This window comes from Lycium barbarum, chromosome 10 (assembly GCF_019175385.1).
Source record: "Lycium barbarum isolate Lr01 chromosome 10, ASM1917538v2, whole genome shotgun sequence".
In the NCBI taxonomy this organism is placed as follows: domain Eukaryota; kingdom Viridiplantae; phylum Streptophyta; class Magnoliopsida; order Solanales; family Solanaceae; genus Lycium; species Lycium barbarum.
The window spans coordinates 31,828,093-31,849,758 of NC_083346.1; positions in this window are offsets into that span (position 1 = coordinate 31,828,093).

The following is a 21,666-nucleotide window of genomic DNA, read 5'->3' on the forward strand; positions in this document are numbered from 1 at the left end:
ATAAACTAGTTGAAAATTGTTTGTTGATGGAAAATTTTCTAGGTACGCGTTTTCAAATTGAAGGGGACTACTAAATGAATATAACCTATGACTTTTTTAATGTAAACATGATTGAGTGTCAACAATTTTTTACCATTATAGATCATGTTCTCATATAATATATCATATGGTTTGTCAATATTTCATTGTGAATTTACTTGTATATATCTTCAATGTAAAAATATTTTTTATATCATACACAATTCACAAAATTTAAACTCTTTAATTACTCGGAGCTTCTCCTTCTCCGACAATTTCCTATTTGCTAGTTAATTGCTTCTCAGTAAAAAGCCAATTATGTATTTTAACTAGGGGTGTACAAAGTAAACCGACAAACCGCACCAAACCGATAAACCGAGTCAAACCGAGAAAAAAACCCGACTAGTGGTTTGGTTTGACTTGGTTTGGTGTTAGAAAAAAAAACCCGACCATAATTGGTTTGGTTTGGTTTTAACTAAAAAAAGTCAAACCAAATCAAACCAACCCGACATTACATGTATTCAATTTTTAAAATATTTTATACATAAAAATATTTATTTGTAAAGTAATTTATAAATATTTCTCAAATTTTTTTGTAATTTTTTTATCTATTATCATATTATTCAAGCTTGAACTTAGAATTTTGAATATCAATAAGTTTTATATCCTATGGATGTTAGTAACTCAAATAAAGTCCAAACCAAAACCAACTCAACACTAATGCTAACAAAAGAAATTCAATTTACTACTAAGAATGACAATAATGTTGGATATCTATTCTTTAGTTTTGCATAATTGATTTAGAGAGTAAAAATACATAACTTAAGTTTTTTTCCTTTGTCATATAATTAATACTTATTTTAGCATGACTTAGTATTTTTAGATTATGGTCATTTTCTTTTATGGCTTGTTAATTAGCAAATATTTATTTTAACCGATTATATTAGCTTTTGTTGAATATTTTAATACAATGTCATCACTCTTCTCACATTTTGTGTTATTTTCTTAAGAAACACCTTAATTATATAATTGTATCTTACTAGGACTAAAGAAATAGTTAAAGTAAAAGTTATATGTTTTGTATCAAGACTATTCCGAAAAAAAACCCGAAAAATCCGAGAAAACCGAACAACCCGAGAAAACTCGAGGTTGAAAAACCCGAATTTTATTGGTTTGGCTTGGTGTATAAATTTTAAAACCCGACACAATTGGTTTGATTTGGTGTTTAAAAAATCCGAACCAACCCCGTCCATGTACACCCCTAGTTTTAACAATGCACATGTGCACCTTAACCCATATAAGTATGGAGTGCAAGCACATAGCATTATCCATAAATATTCAACTTCTAATAAACAAGAAACATAGTAGAAAACACACGGCAATCTCAAGGAGATTAAGGATTAAATAACTATAAGTAACACCACCTTACAAATTACAACGTTATTAAATAATGATTTGCAGTATTGTCTTACAATCTATATATATATATATATATATATATATATATATATATGTATATATATATATATATATTACTAAAGTCAGACAATAGAAGAGTGATCTAGCACCTCTCTTTGACCTAGAATTTGATTTATCTTTTTTCTTCTTTTTTGGGTTTTCTCTCATAAATTAATTCATATCATTGTAATAATAAATCAGAATCATTAAGGGCCTGTTTGGAAAGCCACTCAGGTAATTGGAATTAGGTGTAATTGAGTTTAATTACACAGTTTGGCCTGTTTCTTTGATCAAGTAATTACATATTTAGGTGGGAATTGAGTATAATTGAGAGGGTGTAATTACACTCTCCAATTCTCAAGGAGGGGTTGAGAATTGAGTGCAATTACACCCTGTAATTACACAGTTACTTTTTAGTTTGTTTCTTTTTATTTATTTTAATTTCTTTTTTATTTTTATTTCTATTATTTTAATTTCTTTTGATTTTTAATTTATTTTTTATTTCTATTAGTTTATTTTTACTTTTTTATTTTTTTATTTTTTAAAATGGAATATTTCTTTTTATATTATTTATTTTTTCATTTCCTTTCTTCTCATTCCCAACCTTTACTTCTTGTGGTTCCATGTAATTGCTCGTATTTTTTTTTTTATTCATTTAGTATAACCGTGTTATTATTCTAATTTTTGAAACTACACCTCTTAATATTAGAAAGAATGAGTCATTAACAAGCTTGGCATATAACGAGTGACGTTATTAAAGTAGAATTTCGTTGTGAATGAGGTTATAGACTTATATTTTCCCTTTCTTTTGAATTATTTACTTAAGTTACATTGGAACTTACTTATGTAATGTTGGAATTTGACATAAGAGTATTATGTTAAACTTTTTCTTTTGGATTTTGAATTTAGGTTATATTTTCAATTTTAAGTTATTTGCTTTCACATTGCATGTTGTTTATTTTTCACTTACATTTGATGGATTTTTTGTGTCAAACATTTGAATATATTTATAAATATTATTTTTTTGTCAAACATCCAATCGATGACGTACTCACAAAAAAAAGTCTCCTTTAAGTTTTATAATTAATTAAAATTAAATATTATTAATTTGAAAAATATATATCAATTATTTTTTACAATATTAGTTACAAATATATGATTATTAATTAATATATTTTCAAGAAACAATGTGTTATTAAATAACTAATTTAATATCATTTATAAAGGAAAATATTTTTTAAATATTAATTTTAAATTTTTTATAATTAAATTTTATTTTTAAATTAAACTAACTGTGTAATTACACTTGTGCAACCAAATAGCACGCTTACAGTGTAATTACGTTATGACAAACAAACAGATCATTATAATTATACTACTGTGTAATTACTAGGCTGATCCTAGTAATTACACCAATTCCAATTACCAGGTGGCTTTCCAAATAGGTCGCAACGTTTCTCATCCATTATAGTTTATTCTTTTGGAAAGACCATTAACTATTTCTATCCTCTAATTAAACCAAACAATTAATTCATATTAATGCCTATGTTTTTTCATCTTCTGTCATATTTGTTGTTTCCGTTAATTTGTCCTTTCATGTGCTATTACTATGATTCATCAGTTTTGCACTACTATAAAGCAAAAGTGATTAAACCATTAGTTCTAATTTTGTTCTGATCTCAGGACAAAATTCTGTCATTTTAATGGTGCCAGGAAGATATATCCTGGGAACCATTTTCTCCCTCATTGTTGAGTCTCTAAGTGGTATTAATTTTCAACTTTAAAATAATGTTTCACAGCTTGCAATTTTTACTTTTTACTGGATGTACACTGTACAGTTTGATTTGCTTGATAGTTTTTATGATGTTTAGAAAATTTCCATTTACACCCATTACTGAATAACTTCTTTTGCTAATAATTATGTCTGTAGTTTATCTTATCTTCTCACTATACTAAGTAACTAACAATGCTTTAACGGTTTTTATTTGTGCAATTAGTAGTTTTAAAAGAAATTTGTGTACTTTAATTTTAATTTAGGTTAATTATTTGCTAATACTCCTTGAATCTTTCTTCGTTAGATAAAGTTAAATAATCTTCATTTGTTATATATAACTATATATTACATATATTGAAGCCTTTAATCCGCTCTAGGAAAAACCAAGTCTATGAATTAATAAATGGATTAATTACCCATATCTATGTTGTTTATAGTAAGGGGTCGTTTGGTTTAAGGACTCATTAGTCCCGGGATTATAATCCCGGGACTAATTTATCCTATCTATTGGGATTATTTTATACCATCTAAAAGATGGTATAAAATAATTCCAGTATAAGTGGGTTAAGAAGGTATAAGCTGGGTTATCCCAGCACTAATTTTTATACCATGTTTGGTACAAGGTATAAATTTATCCCAGCACTAATTTATACCTTATACCAAACATGGTATAAAAATTAGTGCTGGGATAACCCAGCTTATACCTTAAACCAAACGACCCCTAAGTGTTTTCTACCTCAGAAAAGCGGGATAGCTTTAAGTTTGTAAGTGGTCTACTGTTTTTTTTTTTTTTAAAGGCATGTCTTTCACAACCGCCTAAAGCGCAGATAAATTCACTAGTTTTAATTAAGGAATGATAACTTAGAAGACAAAGGGTTGTTTGTTTGTTTATACAAAATTGTGAAGGTCTTAATCAATCCAGCGTTTTCTTTGTAATGTTGCTTTTTTCTCCAAATCTATATATAATATAAAGTTAGGCATACACAATCCTATGTGGCACCTCTCTATAGCCTCCATTGACATTTATCTTTTTTCTACTTTTTTTAAATTTTTTATGAGTTATTTCTACATAAAAAATCAAATAAATGACTTATAAAAAGCCTCACAAATGAATGCAGCTACAACAGCCCACCTTTGGGTAATGTCCTGTTTTATCATTCCCTTTTAATGTGATTAATTTGTAGTAAATATATGAGTAAAAGCAAAGAACATTAAAAGGCTAAAAAGCATCCGTTTTCTCAAACGGACTCCACGCACTATAGCACGTAAACCATTTGCATCTTTCTTTCTTCTTTATTTATCTTTTTTCACCCTTTATTTGCTTTACATTTTTATCTTCATAACTCACCGATTTAATTTCTACTTTTAATAATATTTATAACTTTCATGCTTTTCAAGTTTTCATATTCATAACCCCCAAATATTTAATTTCAAACATTAAGATGCCTTATGGTATTTCTCCATTTTTATCTATATAAACTCATATTTTTTGTTTATGACACTCTATCCAAGGTTGTTCTCCATTTTCACTCCAGTGCTATATTCATGCTTTTGTTTGACTTGAAGACGAAGAAAGCTCTTGATGATGATCGACTTGTGAGAGGGAATATCAACAAGAGCTTGGAAAAATATGTATTGATTTCGTATTTTTTAGTTTCATTTTTTAGTGATTAAGGTCGTAACGATGTGTGTATTGTATTATTTTCGTCTTTCTTTATTTTTCCTATGATCTCGAGTTTAATTTTTATATAACTTTTTGATTGTTGTAAGTTTGTAATTTTCTTTTGGTTCAAATTAGTAACTTATGATTGGAAGTATGCTAGCTACTAATCAAGTTTTAAAATCTATAATTGATTGCTTAAAAGGAATAAAATACTTATTGATTTCGTATTTTTCAGGTTCATTTTTTAATGATTAAGCTCGTAACGATGTGTGTATTATAATTTTCTTGTGGGAGGGAATATCGACAAGAGCCTTGAAAAATATGTATTGATTTTGTATTTTATAGTTTCATTTTTTAATGATTAAGGTCGTAACGATGTGTGTATTGTATTATTTTCGTCTTTCTTTATTTTTTCCTATGATCTCGAGCTTAATTTGTAACTTTCTGATTGTTGTAAGTTTGTAATTTTCTTTTGGTTCAAATTAGTAACTTATGATTGGAAGTATGCTAACTACTAATCAAGTTTCAAAATCTATAATTGATTGCTTAAAAGGAATAAATTTTAGTGATTGAAATACATCATTCATTTGGTGTTTGTTATGTTTAAGTTTCAAGAACTACCAAAAAATACGTATGACGTGAGAATTGATAAATATAAAGCAATGTGGGTGTGGAGGGAGAATAAACACAAACATGTATTACTTTGAGAAATGGTGCATTTATGTTAAAGTTGAAGTAAATTGCAAGAATAAATATTGTGTCCTTTCACTTCTTAAGAAGATGATCACATGCGAATTTCTAACGTTCTCTTTAGGGAATCAAATTGTAGGTCTGAGTATTTATAAAAACGGTCGAGTACGTGTAATATTTTTTTCTTGAAGATATCAAAAGTTAACGGTGTTAATTTTAAGTAGGGATAAGGACTAAAATTGCACACTCTATTTAATTATGGGTTAAATGTTACACCTCGGAAAATTTCCCGTTGGTACGCAAGTAAATGAACTAATGATGTGTGCGAGGAGTGAGAGTGTATAATGTTTCATGGGGAATGTATGTGAAGGGATGTGGATGATTAGAATGAAAAGTCGAGAAATGAGAAAAATTGAAAGTTGGCAAAACTGCCCAGTGATCGTATATTGCAAAATACGGACCGTAAAGTGCAATACGGTCCGTAAACTGGCAGACGTAAACTGCCATGCAAAGGCTTCAGCTGTCTGCCAGTGGTCGTAAAGTGCAAATATGGACCGTAAACTGGTATACGGTCCGTAAACTGCCAGGTCGTAAACTGGCATGCCAAACTTCAACTTTCTGCCAGCTGAGGAAAAGGTATAATACGACCTGGTGGACGGACCGTAAAGTGATTTACGGCCCGTAAACCATGGTCGTAAATCACCATGCATGCAGGCCAAAGTCTCTGGTCCTGCTTAAGCTTAAAGACGACCACGAGGGACGGTCCGTAAAGTGGAATACGGACCGTAAACCTCCATGGACGACCATTGTTCACCCAGCACAGATTTTCCAATTCATTAAATATGAGGATCAAGACTTATTTTATTTCATTACAACATTACACCACTTCTCTCTAAAACTTCTCTCTACATTTATTATATGAGTTTCCAAGGATTATAAGTCATCCATAACATTAAGACAAGTGAATCAAGGATAAGGGAATCATCAAGGATCATCCAAGTCAAGAAATCCAAATGGAGAAAAACTAGAGTTTTGCTCAAAGAAGAGTATTATCAACCAAAGCTTGTTCCTACAACTTCTAAGGTAAGATTCATGATTTTTACAAGATGTTTAAGGTATTGGAGAATTTAAATACATGGATTATAGAAAATGTGGTCAACTAGGTCATGAATGATGAATAGTGACATTTTAAGAAATAGTTTGAATTGAGTTATGAATGTTGTTGTGTTGTGATATGAATGTGTTATAAATGGTATTAAGATCATGAACTAAACACTTTAGACGAATGGACGAAGTTGGGTGTTATGACCATGAATGTGGGTGAATTAGAGGCAAATTGAGGAATCTAGATAATGTGGATAATGTGAATGACTAATGGTCATTGTTATGATATCAATGAAGGTATAAACGCTAGCATTGGAAGGGAACGTGCAAGTGTAGAATAGTTCGACGGAAAGGTATGTAAGGCTAACCCTTCTTTCATAAGGCATGGTTCTTGGCCAAATTCCTAATTCCTCTATATGAGTATGTTGTCTTCACATGGTTGACATTCCGAGCTCATAAGCTCACGACCCTTGATATGTACTATGATTATACTATGTTCCTCGTATGACGAGTAAGTCTATAATGTAAATGTAACGATAATGATGAGGATAGTAACGATGATGAGAGTAAAATGAGACTAGAGATGCTTACAAGCTATGATATATGCATATGTATGTCTATGAAGGGCTATGATAAGACCCCGAGCTTATGATGCCGGGTAAGACTATATGTATATGATTATGTATAAAGTATGTATACGATTACGAAACGCGCGCACACCTCTGCAGAGGGTACGGATAACCCTGATGCCTTGGTAGGGCCAGGTATGTATGACCTTGAGCCTTGGTTGGCCAAGTATGTATAAGACATCGATCCTATGAGGTCGGGTATGCTATGTAAATGCTATGTATATGAAATGACTATGTATATAATATGAATATGAATGTGATAAGACTATGTATAAGAATACGAATAAGGACATGTATACGAATGTGAGCACAAGTATGGTACGAGTATTATTATGGGATACGAACGACGATGTATGCAAGTAAGCGACATGATGATGACGATATTAATGTCTCCCCTCCTATGCTATTTCATATGATATTTATTATGCTTCTATATTGATGTTGATCATGCTTTACATACTCAGTACATTCTTCGTACTGACGTCCTTTTGTTTGTGGACGCTGCGTCATGCCCGCAGGTGCACAGGGAGACAGACTTGATCCATAGCTGCTTATTCAGAGATTGCATAGCAGAGCTCCATTTCTTTCGGAGCCGTAGCTTTTGGGTACTTATTCTTTTGTGTATATCATTATGGGCATAGCGGGGTCCTGTCCCGCTCATACGATATGTCATACTCTTAGAGGCTCGTAGTCATGTGTATGTGAGTAGAGATGTTCGGCCATGTCGGCCCATGTTTTGTATATCTTTTGTTGGCCTCGTCGGCCTTGTACTTATGATGTGGCATAGATGCCTATGATATGTTAAATGATGATGATCGTCTAATGGGATCAATATGATTAACGATAAGAAAAGCCTGAATTGACTTATGGTTCACCTAGATGTTATGTTATGTACGATACGGGGGTGCTCGGGTGGGGTAGCACCGGGTGCTCGTCGCGGCCCCCTTGCCGGGTCGTGACATTAAATGTGCTTAATACAATAATACAAGGACCAAAAATCATAATAAGCCAATAATACAGGGACTAGAACCGCCTTTTTCCCTTTATTTTATATACTTTTTTATGTAAGGAGAAACTCTCAAAATATATTTAAAGATCCTGACTTAGATACGCAAATATATTAAATATATACTTGATAAAGAGATAATTGATTAAGAAAACATATCAACTTTACAAATAGTCTGTTTATAAAAATCGGGTCATCTATAAACTTTCTTTAAAGGACAACATCTCACATGTAATATTGTTTTTACTAATATTGTTGTTACTTTTGATTTAAACATGCAATTCCTTGAAGTATGAAAATTGTTACCATATATATACACACACATTTTTATCTATATATTATTTAGTAATTTTTTTTTTATGACTGCGTGAAGCGCGGACAAATTCACTAGTTATGATATATAACTAGAGCTTGACGATGTTAACAATCGAATACTGCTAAATTGAACATTCTACGACAACAACTATCAAACAAATATACGTTAGTTTGTACAAATAAATCATATGACTACAATTCCATCCACTTTAATATTATCGGTCGTTGGTGTGCTATTGTTTATTGAATGTATCCCTTTTAATGTACAACTAAGGTGAAAACTCTTGAAATTGACATGCATGCATGTTAGCCTTGAGCAGAGGCGGATCTAGAATTTAAATGTTGGTTCAATCTTAAGAATTTTAGTATTGAACTCATTATATTATAAAAGTTATGGGTTCATATCTACAATATATACAATTTTAATAATTTTTTACACATAAATTTATATTCCGTGTTGAAAGTTGGAGGTTCAATTGAACCCCCACTTAATAGGCTAGATCCGCCCCTGGCCTTGAGACACTTGGAACACTTTGAATAAAATAAATTTCAATACATTTATTATATGTTTCTCTGATTGTGTAGAAGTTGAAGCCTATATCAAGCAGAGCAGGATTTTGAGGTTCCGGGTGCCACACTATTTTAGGCTTCGACTTTGATCTGTTTTGAACTTCGATTTGGGTTATTCATTTTCTCGGTATCTACCGATTACCACAGTATTTTGTGCTTTGACTTGATTTTTTTTAAAGCTCTGGTTCGGGCTATTCGTATTTCGATTTATAGACAAGTCGGCTGGACGAAATAATATAATAATTATAATAATTTTGAACAAATCATAAAACTTCAATAGTATTAGTATATCATCAAAATTATATTATTTATTTATAATGCTCCTCGACGAATTTTCATATTTTGGAGCTATCCTTTGACTCAATCAAGAATAGATAATAAAATTGTAGATGCATATTTAGATACTCAAAAAATAAAAACTTAGTAAACACTATGAACTATAAAAACAAAAGCAAGAATTGATTAAATTTAAAAAGTCAATAGTTGCTCCTGAAAAAGAAAAAAAAAAGGAGAGAGTCGGCAACAAAATAAAGAAAAAGAAAGAGAAAGAAATGAAGAAATAAGCAAAAGAAGCAAAATAAAAAGAGAAAAGAAAAAAAAAGGAGAGCAAATATCCTGTAGTTTTTACTAAATAATGTAACACGCCAGGTTTGATCCAGTGCCCTGTGGGCATAAAACACATGCCTTTGCCAGTGGCACCAGATAATCATTTATAAATTTATTTGCCAATTGATGTATCTATACGTTTCTTATATATACACACATGCATATACAAGGTTTCGATTGAGATGTGCGGGTGGCGTGACACTTCCTGCCCTTAGTAGATCCGCCCCTGATGTCATCATCATTGGAATAGACGTGCACAGGTTCGCTGAAAGATATTCTTCTTTTTCACATGATATCCAAATTGTCTTGTATAGGAAAAAAAATGCAACTATTCTAGAGGACAATAAATCCCTAAATTTAAATTAAAAAACAAATATTTCATGAGGACTTTCTTTGAAGAGGCGAGAATGCTAAGGATTATCCGATTATGCATTGAAATATCTGAATGACCAAATATAAAAGATTAAATTATTTACATGAGAAGAATTTATTTATTTATAATATGTCTAGCGATAATTCCTCTTACATGCAGATTTAATTGTTTTTTTCGACTAAACATGCAAAAATAACAAGATTTAAATACAAGACTTCTATTCGATCGACTTGTGTGAATCACATGAATTATTTAATAACTGAAATTAAATGATAGAGATGATATTTTATTGTGAGCAAAAACATCGAATTGCAAGATTCTGTCATATATCCGTGCTCTTGTTTTCATTTGCTTCGTTAACAATGGTCGGAGTAAGACATTCTAACAAGGAAAATTAACAAACGCAAACTTGTGTACATAAAATGAATACACTTAACTATAAAACTAATTCAATAATTTATACGCAAAAATATGTGATAAGACTATAATATTAAATTGTAAATAGACTAATTTGTTACGCTCTTTATTTATACCACAAATAGTTTGTAAAAGAATAGACAACCAAGGTGAAATCAAAATCAAGGTAATTTTTCAACAAATTAAGACGGATCACAAATCCACCTTACCCATGTATGGAGTGTAAGCATAGAGCATCATCCATAAATATACTAACAAATAAAACAAGAAACATACGAGTAAAACACACACGGCAAACTCAAGAAGATTAAGGATTAAATAGTGATAATTAATTAACACCATCTTACAGATTACAATGTTATTAATTAATGATTTGCAGTACTGTCTTACAATGCTAATTAAGGAATGATAACTTAGAAGATGAGGCTTGTTTTTTTTATATATATATATACAAAATTGTGAGAAGGTCTTAATCTATCCAGCGTTTTCTTTGTAATGTTCCTTTTATCTCCAAATTATGATATATATCTATATATGTATATATATACACACACATACATACTAGGGCTTGACGATGTTAACAATCGAATACTGCTCAAGTGAACATGCTACGACAACAACTATCAAACAAATATACGTTGGAATGTACAAATATACGACAACTGATGCACTTTAATAGCATCGGTCGTTGCTGTGTTAGCTATTGTACCTATTACATATATTGAATGTATCCCTTTTGTCAAAGTTATAATGTGCAAATAAGCTTGTTAACCGGTTCGAATCGGACCGGACCGGTAACTGGTTAACAAACCGGCTGGTTTCCGGTTTACCGGTTAAAAAATCGAAACCCGACCAGTCCGGTTCTAACATGTCCAAAACCTCTTTTTTTTTTTGTATAGTATATATATATTATAGTATTTATTAGTATATTGTAGGTATATTTACATATGTTATATAAGTTTATAAGTAAAGTTTATATATTTACTGACTAACAACAATACAGCATATACGTATATATATGTTTAAGTTATATGTATACTATATATAGTTATAAGTCATACCGAGTGAGAATCTTACGACCCAACATAAGCTATAGGTGATGGATTTAGAGATAAGAAGGAAGAAGAAGAAGAGGGTCGTGGATGACCGACCGAGGATTAGGTGTGGAAGTTTGACTCCGTCTAGTGCCCTAGAGATGGGAGAGAAGTTGATGGCTATGGGAACGTGGGATAGTAGGGGGGATGCGAGCAGTATGTGGGATAGGACAGCCAGTTGCATTAGGGAAGCAGCTAGAGAGGTATTGGGGGTCTCACGAGGCCGCCGTAGTGGGCACCGAGGGGATTGGTGGTGGAATGGAGAAGTCCAAGGGAAGGTAGAAGCAAAGAAGCAGGCATATGTGAAGTTGGTAGATAGCAAGGATGATGAAGAGAAGCGGACGAACAGGGAAAAGTATAAGATGGCGAGAAAGAAGGCGAAGTTGGCAGTTTCGGCGGCTAAAACGACAGCCTTTGAACGCCTTTATGCAGAACTAGAGGACAGAGGTGGGGATAAGAAGCTATTTAAGCTCGCCAAGGCGAGAGAGAGGAAGGCACGCGACTTGGATCAAGTGAAGTGCATCAAGGACGAGGATGGCCAAGTGTTGGTACAGGAATCTCGCATTAGACAGAGATGGCAGTCATACTTTCATGAACTCTTGAACGAAGGAGGGGACAGAGACATTGTGTTGGGAGACTTGGAGCACTCAGATAGGCGTCACAACTTTGGATATTATAGGAGTATAAAGGTTGAGGAGGTTAAGGGAGCTGTTCGTAGGATGCGCAGGGGAAGAGCGACTGGACCTGATGAGATTCCTGGGGAATTTTGGAAGAATGCAGGCAGGGTAGGCTTGGAATGGATGACTGGGTTGTTTAATGTCATTTTCAAGACAACGAAGATGCCGGAAGAATGGAGGTGGAGTACAATGATTCCCGTGTACAAGAACAAGGGAGGCATTCAAAGCTGCAACAACTATAGAGGTATCAAACTGCTAAGTCACACTATGAAAGTGTGGGAAAGGGTGGTGGAAATGAGGGTGAGGAGAGGTGTGTCTATTTCAGAGAACCAGTTTGGATTCATGCCGGGGCGCTCGACTACAGAAGTCATTCATATTGTAAGGAGATTGATGGAGCAGTATAGGGAGCGGAAGAGAGACTTGCACATGGTATTCATTGACCTAGAAAAGGCCTACGACAAAGTGCCAAGAGAGGTCCTATGGAGATGCTTGGAGGCTAAAGGTGTACCTGTGGTGTACATTATAGCGATAAAAGACATGTATGATGGAGCTAAGACCAGGGTAAGGACGGTAGGAGGAGACTCGGAGCACTTCCCTATTATGATGGGGTTGCATCAGGGATCAGCTTTTAGCCCGTTTCTATTCGCCCTGGTGATGGATGAATTGACGCGACAAATACAAGGTGAGGTGCCTTGGTGTATGTTGTTCGCGGATGACATAGTCCTGATTGACGAGACTCACAACGGAGTTAAGGATAAGCTGGAGACAGATGTTGGAGTCTAAAGGATTTAAATTGAGTAGGACCAAGACAGAATACTTGGAGTGCAGGTTCAATGGCCTACCGTGTGAGGCTGACGAGGAAGTGAGGCTTGGTACCTAGGCCATTCAAAAGAAAAGAAGTTTCAAGTATCTTGGGTCTATTATACAGGAAGATAGGGATATCGACGACGATGTTTTACATCGTACTGGTGCAGGGTGGATGAAATGGAGGCTCGCCTCCGGAGTGCTGTGTGATAAGAAAGTGCCACCAAAACTTAAAGGCAAGTTCTACAAAGTGGTGGTTAGACTGACTTTATTGTACGAGGCGGAGTGTTGGCCAGTCAAGAAATTTCACGTTCAGAAGATGAAAGTCACGGAAATGCGAATGCTGCGGTGGATGTGTGGGCACACTAGGAGGGATAAAATTAGGAATGAAAATATCCGAGACAAGGTGGGAGTGGCATCGGTGGAGGACAAGATGCGGGAAGCGAGGCTGAGATGGTTTGGGCATGTGCAGAGGAGAGACACAGATGCCCCAGTGCGGAGGTGTGAGAGGTTGGCTATGGACGGTTTCAGGAGAGGCAAAGGGAGGCCGAAGAAGTATTGGAGAGAGGTGATTAGACAGGATATGGCACAGTTTCAGCTCACCGAGGACATGACCTTAGATAGGAGGTTGTGGAGGACTCAGATTAGGATAGAAGGCTAGGTGGCTTATCATTTCACCATAGTAGTTGTAGTTTTACTCATTTGTTTATTGTCATTTGATTTCTGCATTTGATTGCTGCTTATATTTGTTGGGCCGTTATACTTTGGTTATCTTATTTATCTATAGTAGTTAATGCTCCTTTCTTTCTGGACTGTTCTACCATGACTTTCTCGCTTTTGTTATTCCTTGTTTTCATATTGTTTTTGCTATGCTTGGTCCTATCTGACCTTTTGTCTTGTTTTTCCTCTCTTGTTCTCCTCTCTTGAGCCGAGGGTCTTTCGGAAACAGCCGTCCTACCTTTCAAGGTGGGGGTTAGGTCTGCGTACACTCTACCCTTTCCAGACCCCACATGGTGGGATTATGCTGGGTTTGTTGTTGTATACTTATAACTTATATATTATAACTTAAGTTATTTATAGCTTAATTTTTTTCTAAGTTTATAAATTCGTATTTTATAAATTAAGTATATTTATATTATTAGTATATTCTTAGTATATTTTAGTTATTTTTCAAGTATGTAACTTTCTAGTTTTTAATTTAAGTAGATGTATATTATAAGTATATTCTTAGTATATTTTAGGTATATTACTAACTTAATATAAGTAAAAATATGAACACAAGTAAATAGAAGAAGCTTAATGAGCCATATATTTTATTCATTCTTGGATAACATTTATTTGCAAGTTGTAGTTTTTTTTAACTTGCAAATAATACATGAGTTGCAAAGAAATAGTAGAATAATAAAATCACCAATTGTTAATCATTTGGTTAATTTCCCCCATATCATATTCGGCCATGGAGATATCTTCAAAGTCTTCCATTTGGTCCGCTCCACTTGCTATCAAATCTTCAATCTCTTCCTCTTCGCCTCCCACCGCTTCTAAGTTTTGGTTGCGTCGCTCCGATCTAATCCAATCGCGAATCCACACTAGTACTTGCAAGGTAAATCCGGATAATGAGTGTCTATGGTCTCCAATTTGTTATCTTCCTTGTATAAATGCACTCTCCGAAACCACGGTTGATATTTGAACCGTAAGGATATCTTGAGCCATTCTTGAAAGTATCGGATAACTTGCCTTATATTTCTTCCACCATGCTAAGACATCCAAATCATCTAGTTCCTTGATATCCACATTTGGCTGCATCAAATAAAAGCGATATTCATCAAAGTTTGCATTATGAGAAGGAGTTGGATGTGAATGTAAAACTTTTAAATGTGACAAACCCGACAAGCCCTTTTTGCTACTTTGAGAAGTAGTAGGGCGTGGAGCAACGGGTGTAGCATTTTCATCCAAATTAGAATAATGAGTAAAAAAATTTCAAAACTCGGCATCAATCGCGAGCTCGGCGTTAGCTAAAGATGGTTCAACTCCCTCTTCAATTTCTAAAAATGTATATAATTTGACCAACCAATGCTCTAGTATAAGACATCTTTAAACAAGGATTTAAAAGAGAACCCAATATAAATAAAGTTGGGATGGGAAAAAAATACTTCTTAAATTTTGTTGTCATATTAAAAATAGCCGCTTAATAACCGGATTTATTTTTATACTCTTGTAAAACTCTAGCTATTTCCGCTAATTAAGTAGGCTAAAATTCCGGTTACCGTGGGATAGAATTGTTTAGAAAAAGCAAGAGTTGCATTATAAAAAAATTCTAAGAGTTCAACACATTTCTTAACATCTTCTCAATCCGTAAAATTTAACCAATCATCATTATTAATATTATATTTGTTGTGAACTTGTTGTATGCGAATCCTATACTCATATGCTTGTTGTAGCATAATGTAAGTGTAGTTCCACCTAGTCTCAATTTCTACTTGAATTTTCCTAGGTCTAAGGTTATTTTCCACACAAGAATTCTTAAATCTCTAAGTCTTCCCCTATTAGCATTACAAAAAAGAAACGGAACCGCATCTCTAACTTTTTGAATAGAATCTTCAAAACACACAAGACCATCTTTAACAATTAAGTTTAAAATGTGACAACTACATCTCACATGAAAAATATTTTTTAGCGGAGGGTTTAATTCCCTTTTTAAAAGACCAACCACCTTTGTATTATTAGAAGCATTATCTAAAGCAATACTATCATGACCCGACTAGGGGCCGTGACGGGTACCCGGGGCTAACCACTGAGCACCACTCATTCCCTTACTTATCATACTTATATCATAAGAAAATCATTTCTCATTTGGAAACATAATACATACATACACGTGGAAAATCGTGAGACCATACTACCCACACATACGTATCTATGAGCCTCTACTAGAGTAATAGACATATGGACGGGACAGGACCCCGTTGTGCCCAAAACATACATGTACATAAAATGGTAAATCAATGGCACCTTCGGAATAATGGAGTGCTTTCAAACTCTGCTTATCGGCTTTTACAAATCTGGGTCTCCTCCCTGCTTACCTGTGGGCATGAACACAACGTCCAAAGAAAACGGACGTCAGTACGAATATTGTACTGAGTATGTAAGGCATGAATGAAATGAACATATTAGAAAAATCATAGGACATAAGATGTAGACATAACCTGCGTAACTTTTAAGGGAGGATACCTTTCATGCCTATATCATATATTATCACGGTACATGTATCATCATAGCTCATACATCGTCGTATCATACATATATATATATATATATATATATATATATATATATATATATATATATATATATATATATATATATCATAACACCGCATCTGCTCATACACATTAAATGTTTTTCGTATACGGCCACGTAGTGGCTCGACAATATCACATACATATTTACCGGGATTTTCATACATATATCATATACATAGCCATATCATATACATATTTATATCATATACATACCTGGCCAACCAAGGCTTCAGGGTTACACATACCTGGCCCTACCAAGGCTTCAGGGTTTCACATACCTGGCCCTACCAAGAATTCAGGGTTACACATACCTGGCCCTACCAAGGCTTCAGGGTTATATTTACCTGGCCCTACCAAGGCTTCAGGGTTATCCGAACCCAACTGCAGAGGTGCGCGCGCGTTACATAAATATATATATACATATACATTCTACCCGGCCATATAAGCTCGAGGTTTCATAATAGCCATACACAGGCACATATATACATAAAAGCCCATAAATATCTTTAGTGTCATCACTATTATCATCGTCATCATTATCATCATCACTATCAACATCGTCATTATTATCATCATCACTATCAACATCGTCATTATTATCATCACATATATCTCATAACTTTTCATAGAGCATACATTTGGATTTAAAGACAATCTATGAAAATCGCATCGTATTTGTAGCATGAACCTCGTAACAATATCGCATAATAGACTTTATAATCTCTAACTTAGGCTCATCATTACCATCATCGTATCTATAGCATATCTCTTTACCTTTATCTTATATGAAATCCTCTATGAACATAGACTCGTAACTTTTCGGAACATTGGTCATAGGACATGTATTAGGGCTTATAGACAATCTATAACAATGTCAGGGTGACATAAGGTCGAGAGCCCCCGATTCCATTTTGGGGCATTCATAAGCATTATGCCTCACCTTGAAGGAATTAGCATATAAGGTGAGTGTAGTCAATGAACAACATCAATGGATCATAATATGGATCATTAGCCTTGTAGAACCATAATATTATAGGCCTTAGAATCTTTAGACTTAGACTCATCATCATCATTATCGCATTCGTAACATACCTCTTATCCTATCCCATATGGCTAATCATGAACATAGGCTCTTAGTTTTCCGGAAGGTAGGGAATTCATGGAGAGGTAAAGAAAATACTATCATAGGAATCATATAAGGATCATTAGCTTCGTAGGAATATCATATCATGAGCTTTATGACTTCTAGACTTAGATTCATCATCGATATTGTTATGTTCGTAACGTATCTCTTTTCTTTATCTCATATGAAGGCCTTTATACTTGTAGATTCATAGTTCCTAATATGTAGGAAAATCATGGAGAGATAGGAGGATTCATACCATAAGATTCATGCCTTAGAAAGAAAGTACTAGCCTTACATACCTCTTTCGTTTAACAATTTCCATCGCTTGGTTGTTCTCCTTCAATGCTCACGTTTCTACCTTCAAGAGAATTCACATTCACATTAGCTAATCGATTACATGAACGTGCTTACTAAAGCTAGAGAAAATTGGGCAGAATTTCCTTTGTTTATACAACCTTTCCCATATTGTATATCAACTCCCAAACATTCATAATAACATTCACAATATCATAACCAACAATCTTCATTCATCCACATTACCCTCGTTTCACAATTCCACTTCAATTCATACATAATCATGGTCATAGTATACTAGTGCATTTTCTCACATATAATGCTTATCCCATGTCCTTAATATCATTTATAACATAACCATATCACAACACATCAATAATTGTGACTTAATTCAAGTTATCACTCAAAATGACACTATTCACACTTTCATGACCCATTTTCTATATCCTTTCACAATCCAAGTGTTTCAACTTTCAAATACCTTAAACAATATGTAAATACCATAAAACTTACCTTAGATGGTGTAGGAATGAACCTTGAGTGCAAACACTTCACTTGAGCAAAACCCTAGTTTCACCTTCACTTGGATTCCTTGTCTTGGATGAACTTTAATGAATTTCTTACACTTGATTTCCTTGGTTTGATGTAGTTGATCACTAATATCCCTTGAATTCTTGTTGGAGAAGTGTAGAGAGATGTTTTAGAGAGAAGGGGTGTGAAGGAAAAATGAAATGAAATGAAACTTGAACCCTTATTAAATACACAATTCTGTCCCGACACATTTATACGGATACACATACGGTCCGTACAATTTATACGGTCCGTATGTGTGACCGTATAATGGTTCCAGTGGAGTCTCTTCTCTGGACAGGTTATACGGCCATACCTACGGTCCGTATAATGGACCGTACAATCCACAGTTTTTCGAAAATCATTTTCGTCGACTCGTTTGATCTCCAATCCTTATGGAACCTTCTTGACACTTGTTTATCACTTCATTAACAATCTATGGGACGTTATAAATCTTCTCCAAAGCATTATTAAGTCATCGTTAATTCGTTATTCGTAAATCCTTTCGGAGACATCTCGTATGTCTTGCCTCCTCTTGGCAACTTTCGAGGTGTAACAAATACAAAGTGTTTTTCTATAAATGTTAAAAAATCTCATAATAATAGACATTGAATCCGCTAAAAATTTTCCATCGTGACGACCTTTCCCTTCATCATATAAAAAAGCTATAATTCTTTTTTGCATAACCCAATTATCATCAATCCAATGACATGTAATAGCAAAAAAAAATCTAACTTGTTAAGACTAAGACCCAAATCAGCGGTAAGAGAAACATTACAATTTAAAGAATTAAATACATGGCGCAAATAAAATCTATATTTTTTATACAAATCTAGAACATCCATTCTACAAGTACTTCTAGGAATACCCTCAAATAACGGATTATAACAACGTTGAATGTAAGTAACAAACCCCAAACCCGAAGGAAAGGAAAATGGTAAACAATCATAAGCTACCATTTTAGCTATTTCTACACGCTCTTTTTTCTTGTCATGCTTAAAATTTTTACCGGTTTGTGGGTTTATCGTCATTTGAATACCCCCCACATTTGAACCCATTTGCTCTCCCCAAACATCCATATGTTTCTTTCTCATATGATCATTATCACGACCCAACCCCGTAGGCCATGACTAATGCCCGAGCTGGACACTCGTATACACCTGTTAACTACAATCATCTACAGCTAACATAACAAGGATTTATATATAAAGGCAAGACGTTGCCTTAACACGGTCGCATATATGCATATCATAGCCACCTGTCTCCTGAGGAGTTACAACTTTCACATCAGATATATATATGTCTACGCGAGCCGACAAGGCTGCCACTACGCACAACATCCCAAAACATATGTATATATACGCAAGCCGACAAGGCTGCCACTACGAATGGGTACGCCCCAAAAACATAAGTCATGTCTACATAGCAAAACAGCAACTATATACAGACCCACACGCATGTCCACAGACCTCTAAGAGTAACGATAGTATCATATGACGGGACAGGGCCCCACCGTACCCTGAACAACCACATACATATTTAAAAAAAGGGGTCTATACCACAAGCTAGGCTCCGGAACAAAGGAGCACTCCAAAGTAGCTGAATAGATATCCTAGGCTGGCGGATCTCCGAAACAAACGTTTGTACCTGTGGGCATGAAACGCAGCCCCCCGAAGAAAGGGGGTCAGTACGGAGTATGTACTGAGCATGTAAAGCATGAAATATAGTAAATAGGATCATACTGAGACAAAGAGTGTAGGACCCAGTGTAACAACTAGAAAACCATAGGAATTACCTTTGAACATAAATCATAAGTGTCAACAGCATAACCATGTCATTATAGAGTTTAATAGTCATAGTTAAATAATCATTCTGTATATAACATGTATAACGTGTCCCGGCCCTCTAGTGAGGGACTCGGTGAATAATGATCATACGCCATCCTGGCCACCATCCCCATATCAACATGTCATCATATCATCATATATATATATATATATAACGTGTCCCGGCCCTCTAGTGAGGGACTCGGTGAGTAATGTAATAAATATACGCACGAAAACGTGTCCTGGCCCGGGACTCAGTGAAGGGTGTAACGGTAAGCACGAGCAGAATAGTAAGCAACCACATACATACAAATCATCTTTTGAGACTCAATAGATAAGTAAACTAATTGTTGACACCCAATTTTGTCCCTCTTTTATTTAATTTACTCGAGTTTCTAAATTTATTAACGAGCTAAATACTTTATTTTCACTTCTATTATTTTCGCTACTTTTTATTTTTAACATTACAAGTATTACTTTACCAAAAATTTTTAATGATTCGTCATCATTTCATTTTTTCGGGTTTGGACTCGTTAAATTAATTACAAGACAACACTTCGCAAAATATTTACTTTTACATTATTAATTATTTATCATCTTTACCAGTTATTAAATTAGAAGCCCAAGAATTATTAAATAGCGGAGGAAGGACCAAGGATTTTCGGCCAAATTAATGACCCGAAATACGAACACAATATTATTTCCCTACCCAAATAAACAACCCACATTTTTAATATCCAACCCATATTTTCAGCCCAAACGGACCAGCCCACTACCATTTTAATTTCAGTCCAGCCCATACCTTTGCCCGACCCGGTCCACTTCTTTTCCTCTCCTCTTCAACCCTAATCCCTTTCTTTCCCTCATTTCTTTTCTCCGCCCCTCATTCCCTTCTCCCTTTCTCTTCCGCTTCCTCTCCTTCTCTCTTCATCTCCCACGTTCTCCCCACCATGCCTCTGCCATCCTCTCTGTCTCCACTTCATCTTGTCCCCCGCGCTTCGTTCTGCCATCCCCACGCCTGTCCTTAATCTCTCATACGCTCCTCTCTTTCTTGAATACAAATGAAATCTATAAATACAAGGCAAGTGAAATCGTTCAAGGGGAGGAGTTTTTGGGGTTTTGAATGGTCTATTCTTAGGAATAAGAAACCCGAATCAAGAAAAAAAAGATTTAGAGCCAAAATTCCCTACAAAACAAAAACTTTAATCAAACAAAGAGAGCGAACAAGTGCCCCATTTTCCTTTCGTTTTCTGTTCAAAACGTCAGTTACTCTAATCGATTTCGAGCTCGTCGTGTTCGAGTAGATTTGTGACCATCGACACCCACTTCACTGCACCACAAACAGGTATG